Source organism: Myotis brandtii, unplaced genomic scaffold, assembly GCF_000412655.1.
Source record: "Myotis brandtii unplaced genomic scaffold, ASM41265v1 scaffold1458, whole genome shotgun sequence".
NCBI classification, from domain to species: domain Eukaryota; kingdom Metazoa; phylum Chordata; class Mammalia; order Chiroptera; family Vespertilionidae; genus Myotis; species Myotis brandtii.
In genome coordinates, this window is record NW_005355237.1 from 646,658 (window position 1) to 657,089 (window position 10,432).

A 10,432-nucleotide genomic window follows, 5' to 3' on the forward strand; every position below is an offset into this window, starting at 1 on the left:
GGCTTTAGACCTGGGCAGGGGCCCCCCCACAGCTCCAATGGCCATCTCCGCCTCTGCCCAGGAGCCCCCTGGCTCAGGCCCTTCCTATGCTGTTCAGGGCCCACACAGGGCCTACCTCGGAGTGACCTGGGTGCCAATGATGTTCCCAGGACCCAGGCTGCTGGGCGCCTATGATACAAATTAAATGCCATCTTTGTTGGGTTAATTTGCATACTCATCTGGTTGGCTAGTGAGCATAGCAGAGTGACACCAATTTGCATGTTTCTCTTTTATTAGTGTAGATAGGATAGACCTAGCTCTAGAGAAATTCCTAAATCTTCACAGAATGTGACAGTCATCATGAAAACAAGGGTTTTAGAAATATAATTTACAAAGTTCAAATGAGAGGCCTTGACTTCACGCTGTTCATAGATATATTGGTGGACACTGAGAAAAAAACTCTCATAAAACAAAGAAGAAAACCATCAGGAGGTGAAAATGTAGAGAGTGCTGTTTTTCTTATCTTACCCAATCAAAAAATGTCTTTGATTTTAGGAAGAATAAATCAGAATTACAATGTGATGGGATAAAAAAAATGCGTAATTTGCATCTAAGCAACCTATCCCAAACTCATTAGGAAAGATCCTCAAGAAAGTTTGGCTCTTGTCCTGATCTTGTAGATAATTCTATGATATCTGGTGTCATGAGCAAGGGAACACCCTGAAAGGAGTCACTCACACATGTTTCTGTCTTTCCACAGTGCCAGGTTTATTAGGGGAGACCTCCCCCAAAAGCCAATAGAGTCACACGCAGATTGCACACAGAAAGGAGGAGCTTACATGATAGAAGTGAGCAGAGAGAACTTTGGTCCAAGTCCCGGTCACTGGCCACATCCACAGGTGGAGAGGCAGATATTGGTCTCAAGGTAGGCAGACAATGTGATGGGATAAAAAAAATGCGTAATTTGCATCTAAGCAACCTATCCCAAACTCATTAGGAAAGATCCTCAAGAAAGTTTGGCTCTTGTCCAGATCTTGTAGATAATTCTATGATATCTGGTGTCATAAGCAAGGGAACATCCTGAAAGGAGTCACTAACACATGTTTCTGTCTTTCCACAGTGCCAGGTTTATTTGGGGAGACCTCCTCCAAAAGCCAATAGAGTCACATTGGCAGGTTGCACAAAGAAAGGAGGAGCTTACATGATAGAAGTGAGCAGAGAGAACTTTGGTCCAAGTCCTGGTCACTGGCCACATCCACGGGTGGAGAGGCAGATATTGGTCTCAAGGTAGGCAGCTAAGTGGAAGGAGGCACCTGGTAGACTGGAAGTCTGGCAGGGCTTCGAGCATAACCCTTGGTGCAGCCAAGCTTGAACATTGGGTGGTCCGAGGTCTGGGTTCTCATAGCCTTCCAGGAGTGGAGGTCCCACTCATATTGGTGTCCAGATGGAATCCTTATCCAGGTGTCCACCCTTGTGGCTTTGGGCTTTTGGGTCACTCCTAAGGTTGTTCTCATTACAGTCCATTACCTCAGTCTTGACATTGCACTTGACAGTGACCCCAATGGATTGTCAAAGGTGTCCAAAAAGTTTGCTCTGCTCTTGCTCTATACTTCTGGCCAAATCATTGCATCTCTCAGGGCTTTAGTGTTCCTTTTCAGTGAAAGGAAAAGATGGCCCTGTGGTTTTCAAATCGGGTTCCACAGAGCCCACGGCCTCCTCTTGAAGGAGAGTACAAGGGTAAGTCATATGGTTGGAGCTTCAAGAAGTTTAGAGCAACTATACTGTGTCTCTTGTACGAATTTCACTGATGGTTTTGTTTAAAGTAAGGATTCACTACTTTAAAAAGTAAGCCCTGGTTGTGTGCATTTCTAGCTCTGAAAATCTAGGGTTCCAAATGTCTGACAATTGTCAGATCTCACTTTTAGTAACTGGATCAAGACAATGTCAGAGAGGAGAAATACCCTTTTCCTCTATCCTTCTAAGTTCTCAACTTGGATTCTTGTAACAAAGGACAAATTAACAAGAGAAAACACACATATTTGTTTAATATGAGTTTTATGTGACACATGAGCCTTCATAAGGAAATGAAGACCTGAATAAACAGTTACATTTGAGTGCTTTTATGCTATATTTGATGAAAGGTAGAAAGTCCTGGGAAGATGTTTAGGACAAAGGTGAGCTAAGCATAATAAACTAGAGGAATGTAGCAAGGCTGTTTGTTTAGATTTTTCTCCCTGTGTTCTTTCATCTTCAAAGATAAGAATGTTTCTTTCTTCTGAGTGTAGAGAGAGCATCTCTCACATGAGGATTTTATGACCTGTCTCAAGGGAAGATCAGAAAGTTCTTCCTGCACATGCTATTCCTCAAATTCCTTTAGCTTAGATATTCAATAGGCCAAGGTGCCTGAACCCCATCAACATGTCGGAGGAATTTGCCTTAGAAGTAGAAATAAAGAATGTGACCAATGAAAACTGTAGGAGAAGATACAGATTTTTTTTCCTATGAGAAAATTTCTTGTTAGGTCTCACACGGTGCCTAGGGTGTCTTGAGTTTACCCAAGTGTGGGTATAAATCCTGTTAGATTCCGCAAACAACAAATATTGGATGAGTCCTCAGCATACATTTATATTTATTTAATCAGCAAATATTTCCTGAGATCTTACCAAGAATTCTTACAATCCTAGGCCCCAGGAATAAAGAGGTATGTAGTCATGTTCATTGGTCTCTTAGACCTTACAGTATCATGGGGGAGGCAGACATTAAACAAATCTGTACCCATTAAATACTTTCACTCTTTTTAAACATTTTATTGTTAAATAATCTTAGATTTCCACAAAAGTTAAAGAGCTAGTACAGAGAATCCCCAAACACTCTTCACCCAGTTCTCCCTAATATTTACATCTTATATAAATGTGATGCATTAATCAAAAGTAAGAAATTAACATTGGTAAATACAATTAACTAAACTAGAGACATTATTTGGACTTTACCAGTGTTTCCACTGATATCTACTTTGTTCCAGAATCCAACCTGGGATACATTTAGTCACCATGTTGCCTTAGTCTCTTTCCATCTGTGACAGTGTCTCAGCTTTCCCTTCCACTTTGTGACCTTGGTACTGAAGAATACTGATAAGGAATTTTGTAGAATATCTACAGCACTTACTACTTGGCATTCTTATCAAACGAAGAGTTGTCTCCTCATCCCATTTCCAATACAGTTTTATAAATTGTAGGAACATTAAAAGGAGATGTAGGAGAAATAAGAGGAGAGAGGTTTATTTAGAAACCTCTATAAACAAGACATCAAGCTTCAGGTGTACTAGACAGATGCCTCTGAAGACATGGGGAAGCAAAAGAGAAAATGACAGGAGAAAATGTACCACTGTTATGCTTTTCCTTTCCTCCCCCACCACCCACAGCAGAGTTTACTTACAGATACTTGGGATTTCTGGTGCTGGGAGACAGCATCAGAAAAAAAGAAGCAAAGAAAAAAAAAAACAGAGCAAAATTTTTTTTAAAATAGCAAAACTCTCTGGGACATGAACAGAATTCTTGTTCTGCAATGAAGCCTGCTATAGCAACACAAAGTAACTTGAAAGAATTCTTCAAGAAATAGCAAACTTGAGTTAAAGGAAAGAAAAAGGTCAAAAGTTGAATTTGCTACCGGAGAGATTACATCCATTTATTTCTCCTTTTTCATATCTATGAAACTCAGTTGGGGTGCAAAAGACAAGAATTATAATATGCAGCTTCACAGGATCTCACACTGACATATTTGGAGTATGTATATAAGGAAGGGAATTGAGGCAAGGGTACCAGGGGAAAGAGGCTGGAGTTGACAGTGAAGAGCCAGGTGGGACGAAAGGAGTTAAATGAAAAGGAGGCGGATGTGTTCACATCCTAGCTTCCATCTGTGTGCCCTCAGTTCACGAGACAAATGAGAAATTGGCAGATATAAATGTCTGGCTTTAGAATCTTTCCTCATGAGAATGTGGGACTATAAACCCTTTGCAAGTTTGCAAGCACTGTCCTGAGATAAATAAAAAAATTGTAAGAAAACCCATATTTTAAATAAAATTTTTAAAAAGACAACTTCATTGTGAGATCAAAGAGGAAGTAGATTGATTACTTAATTGAAAATCCTCTTCCAGAAGAAAAGTAGATGAAATAAGCAGATAAAAGTGCTTCCTAAGCTTTCAAAGCCTTGTTTTTATACGTTTCACCTTCCTTTCTACAGCTCTCAATCCTGTGCCCTATTTCAGAGACTTTTTCCCACTCATCTTGGGAACCTCAGGACACTGAGGAAATTTGATGTTCAGACACTTTATTTTTAGGATATCACATTATGTAATATCTTAGGCTGGTGTCATTCATTCCAAAAGCTGCTGTTTTAAACGAGAACAGAGAAAAATGTACCCAGTAGATATAAACCTTTTACATTCAAACTGTCTTGAAAACACCTTATAAAAACTCAGCAATCCTTCCTGACAGCCTTTTTCTTTTTACCCATTAACAAATACATATGTGACTCCAGGTTCATTTTCAAAGTCTAACGCCTGCACCTCGATTTCTGGAAGTATTTCTCAATTAATTAACATTCCTGAGAGCACAGTTAGGCACACTATTGAAAAAAAAATAACTTTTATTTTATTTGGTTTCCATGCTGTGTAAAGGATGTTACAACTCCAATATACTTCATCCTTTGAAAAACATCCTCTTGTTCTCCCATCAAGGATACCCATAAAAAGTAAGAGACAGTGACGGGAAAGGAGAAAAAGTACAAATATAAAGAATAACGAATGTTGCTGGATATGTGCTGAGGCTCAAATATCAGTAGAGCTTTGCCACATAAAGGGCCCGCAGTTGTGCTCACCCCTCAAAGTGCTCTTTTCATCTCAAGAAAAGAAATGTTGCAGGATGTCACTGGCAAACAAGATCAATGCCAATTTTGAAAATCTGCATGGAAAACAATAGTGAGTTTCTGACCAGCAATTATCATAACATCAAAATATCTTATCGTTTCATTCTGAACTGGTACAATTGCTTCGACATTGTATTTATTTGAAAGGCTTTTCATCAGCTCCGTCAAGCATTTGATCCAGGCATCCTGCTAATGTCGCCTGTCTGCTGTTTAGACAGAATTCTGCAGGAGTAAAGTGGGGCAGCAGTCCTAGAATGCTGCCCACATGCTCGTGGAGAAGCCAGCCTAGTCATTAGCTTTATCGCTAACAAAGAGGAAAATAGTGCATATAATTACATGGATTGCAGAGCCAGCAACGAAAATTGGCACCGGGGAATTATTTCCCTGCCACCATTACTTCATCGGGATCAGAAGTCGCCTGTAGGCCTTCAAGGGAACACGGGGCTGGGAACAAAATAAACATGTGTTTTCTTTCTGTTGTAGATTATTTTTTTTTCGCCCCTAAGCAAACCTCTCTCAAGTCCCTGCCAGTTAAACTATTTTTAGAAGTCAGTGAACCCAGTGAGTCAGTGACTTCAGGCTTCTTATGATTACTCTAATGTCAGTTCAGTATTACTAGCAAAAATAACAATAGTGGTGAGACCATGAGATAATGAGAACTGAAATTCAGGGAAGTTTAAGTTATTCAAATTACTGGTTGGCTGTGTGTGTGTGTGTGTGTGTGTGTGTGTGTGTGTGTGTCTGCAGCGTCCAGTGGGCAGCGACTGTCTTCTACACATATCTTAGTCGTTGTCATCACTACAGTAGGAGATATACAAAAATGTTGAGGCTTATGCCCAGATACCATGCCCCTCAGTGCCACAAAAAGATGTGAACCCAGGACCAGATGGATTTACTACTTGGAGCTATTTGGGGAATTCTTATAGTCTTATTCGGTAAGGCTCCTTTGGATATTAGCTTCTTAGTCATCCTTGTGCCTCTCATTTCTCCTATGCAATTAAATGCAATAATACATATAATTCACCAGCATAGTTACGGACACAAAGCAGACTTTCTCTCTTCTCCAGATCCATTCCTGTTCCACTTTGCTTTTGCAGCAGAAGAGCCCTCCCTGTGGAATCCAATGCCGCCTTACTGACAGTGAGCTTGAGCCACTCATATTCTTCCCTATAACATGAAGATCATAACAACTGCCCTACCTCTCCCAAAGGGTTGGTGTAAAAATCAAAGGAGATCATGCATACACAATTGTTTTGTTTATGAATGGTTGGCTAGTTTTACTTCAAAGTTCTACATAATTTTCATGAAGCATTATTGCCATGGGATTTCTTTCCTCCAGGAAATCAACTTTGTCATTACCCTATATTTTATTTGGCAAATCATACCTATTGATTATAAACATACCCAGTACCCAGAGATTTATATGTAAAAAACCAAACACATGGTCCCTGAAGGCTTTGTGAAAGAATTGGGGATATTGGTGAGATGAAATATTAACATGCAGAATAAAGATAAATGACAATTCCAAATGGCCTTATGGTTGGAGACCTCCCTCCCAGTGACTCAGCTCAGCTCACAGATTCAGCTGCTACAAATAATAGCCAGGGAGCAATGATCATTGTAATTTCACTCCATTATTACCAGAAGCTTGATATACATAAAATGTAGGTCAAAGCATTCCATTTAAAGCCATATTATTCTTCAGAATATGAAGCATGAGAATGTTGTCTCAGCACTAAAGAAACAGGTGATAAATTAGTAATCTCCAGCATGCTGTTTCAATGACCACATTCAATTTCTATCTCCTCATAGCAATATAAATTCCACAAAGTAGAGGACCATACTTGTTTTATTTTTGATCTTCTCTCAGGGCTGAACACAGTGTCTGCCTCATACAGGCCCTCAATCAAATAAATGCATGTAAGGGATTAGTTAATTGATTGAGCTATATTAATTGCTGCACCTTATTTACAACTCTTTTTACTGCTGAACTTCCCCCTATGGAAAGAATTGTACTGTTGTTATTCACCTTCTATTCAGTAAACAAGTAGATATAAGAAGGATGCTAGGTAAGAAGTTGATGCATAAGCTTTCTTCTCTGGGTCGCCAGCTTATGTAAGAAGGGAATACAAGTTCCATAATGGAAAGACTCATAGATAGAAACAGTTAGAAGAAAGATAAGAAAATTAAAGGGATGTTCTGGGTGTAGACTAATAGGCACAGAAGACCAAAGGTAACTTTAAGTATAGAGAACAAAAAGGAATGAAGGGAATTCATGATGTCAAGAAAGTTAATAGAGCATGTTGCTTTTTAAATGTCAGAGCACAAAGAAAAATTTAGAGATCAGTATGGGTTTCAACTGTACGAATTTAAAAGAAATGGCATGGGGACAATTGTTGAAGGGTTAGTGATGTGTTTAGATGTAATTATGTGAGGCATATGGCAGTTTTGATGATGAAAAGCTGTGATTAAGAATATAGGGAACTGTTTGTTAAACTAAGTAAGTAAATTCGGGTTGCTGGAGATAAACCAGCTGCTGCTTTGCATAGGATTTAGTGTGTACATCTTGGCAAATAACACACTATATTTGGCCTTTGGTTAAAAATAGTTTAAACAATGATTTTTCAAAGAGATGATAGAAATTTAACATCATATTTACCATGAATTCTATTCAACCATTTGAAAATTATGGAGGGAAAAACAATAATTGGCTGCCTTTTATATGCATTTTTTAATATATTATACCACAATCTTTAATATACAGGTGAATTTTAATAATCTATTACCAAAATATGCTTTGTATGTTTTATGAAAAGAGTTTTAAATGTGAAAAAAGTAATGGAACAATATTTGGGGTTCCTCAGAATTATTGATTTGTTGATAAATTTATGTGCATTCTGACTTTTTGAAAGAACCAATTCAGGTATATATATATACACACACCTGACAGATAACAGTGATAATTCACCATGATGTGATGCAATGCTTTAAACACTTTATAGCTAACTAGATGCTTTGGGAAATTAAGTGCAGAAAAACCTAGAAGTACAAAAATGGATAAAGTAATCTGTGATTTTAGTTTATTAGGTTTTTGGGGAAAATGATAAAAATATGAATACCAGTTGGTTAGTATTTAAAACAATCTTAATGCATAAAAGAGCTATAGTATTATAAGGAAAGACCAATTGATGAAATTATATTGAGGTATATTAGGACTATCTCTCTTCCAAGTAATCTTTTCCTCTTGAAACCACATTACTAAAATTTGGTCTCATTTATGAAGAGATATACCTTTCTTTTGTCTATTTATAAATAAAAAAGTTAATTCAAAAAAAGTGATTCAAAAATGAGTATGTGTAATATTTGTATCAAGGATTTCAGTAAATATTTTTTTAAATCTCTATAAGTGTGCATTTATGCACAAGTAAATAATTGCATTTAAATTTTTCATTTAATGGTAGATATAAAACAAATAGTATATTTATCTATTTCCATTGCATTTACCATATATCTTCACTTAAGAAAAGAGAAAGAGCCCTAACTGGTTTGGCTCAGTGGATAGAGCGTCGGCCTGTGGACCGAAGGACCCCAGGTTTGATTTAGGTCAAGCGCATGGGCACATCCACAGTAGGGAGTGTGCAGGAGGCAGATCGATGCTTAACTCTCTATCCCTCTCCCTTCCTCTCTGTAAAAAATTAATAAAATCTATTTTTAAAAAAAGAAAAGAGAAAGAAATAATTTTTAAAATAAATCAACCCTATATTAAAGTAATGACTACAGATATGGTGATACTTCAAGTCTGTACTTTTTGCTCTTGCAGAGGCCACCTTGTACACTGCTACATTTCTACAAAAGCACCTGCTGTCCGTCAAGTTGTTCAGGCATTTAGCTGAGGGCACACACTGAAGATCTGCTTCTTTTAGATAACCCCGTAGGGCCCAGTGAAATCGATCAGTGAGAAATGAATGAGCATGCAGTCCCCTTTACAGGCTACAGGAATGTAAATAAATAAACTTACAAAAACACAATTATTACTTGAAGATAGTAAAAGTACTTGTCTCTTTAGCCAGAGAGGATCAATTGAAAAATTTCTATGAGCAACAATAACATGATTGCATACCAAATTAACATAAAAATCATCAATAGACTTGATATATGCAGAAAAAATAATTTAAAAGATAAAATATATCTATCCACAATACCAATAAAATAATTAAGTATAACGAGAAATATATAGTCCTGGCCAGTGTGGCACATGCCTAGGTTACAGGGTCAGTCCCCTGTCAGGGCACAAATAAAGGTCAACCAATCAATGTTCTCATTCATATCAATATTTCTCTCTCTCTCTTTCTATCTGTCTGTCTCTCTCTCCCCCTTCCTTTCTATCTAAATCAATAAGCATATTCTGGAGTGAGGATTTTAAAAATAAAGAAATATATAAAATCTGAATTTAAAGGTAAATATTACTGAGAGAGGAAAAGGGTTTAGAGAAACAGAAAGGCATATAATCTTGAATAAGAAAATTTAAAGATGTTTATTCTGAGATTCATTAAAAAGTAATTCATTCACAATAAAAATAATGATATTTTTGTAGGAGATATTAGGGACTGATTCTAAATACAGCATGAAATAAAAAACAAAGGAACAAAACTTTTCAGGAAAATTTTTAAGAGAGGGAGAGCAATAAGAGGAAATTAAAATATATTAAATATAGTATAAAGCTACAATAAATTAACACTGCAGTTCTGGTAGATAAATAAACAGAATGATTGATGAAACAGTAAAATGTCAAGAAATAGACACAAATTCATATAGGAATTAAGTGAATGATAACAATAGCTTTTCAGATAGTGCAAGAAATGTGAATTATTTAATGAATAATGTTCCAAAAAAAAAAAACTAGGACATCTGATAAAATGAATTTCCAATGGATGAAAGATTTAAACCTGAAAATACAAACCATGAAAGTACTGGCAGATTTTTTTTGTATTAACTTTTTAAAAAATTCTTTATTGTTTAAAGTATTACATAAGTCTCCTTTTTCCACCATTGACCTCTCCCCATCTGCTGCCACCCCCCACCCCCAGCACATGCCCTCACCCCCCTACTATCTGTGTCCATTGGTTATGGTCATATGCATGCATACAAGTTTTTTGGTTGATCTCTTACTCCCCCTCCCCTGCCTTCCCTCTTAGGTTGTACAATCTGTCTGATGCTTCTATAATCCTGGCTCTATTTTTGTTCATCAGTTTATGTTGTTGATTATATTCCACAAATGAGTGAGATCATGTGATATTTATCTTTCTCTGACTGGCTTATTTCGCTTAACATAATGTTCTCCAGGTCCATCTATGCCAGTGGTTCTCAACCTTCTGGCCCTTTAAATACAGTTCCTCATGTTGTGACCCAACCATAAAATTATTTTTGTTGCTACTTCATAACTGTAATGTTGCTACTGTTATGAATCGTAATGTAAATATCTGATATGCAGGATGGTCTTAGGCGACCCCTGTGAAAGGGTCGTTCGACC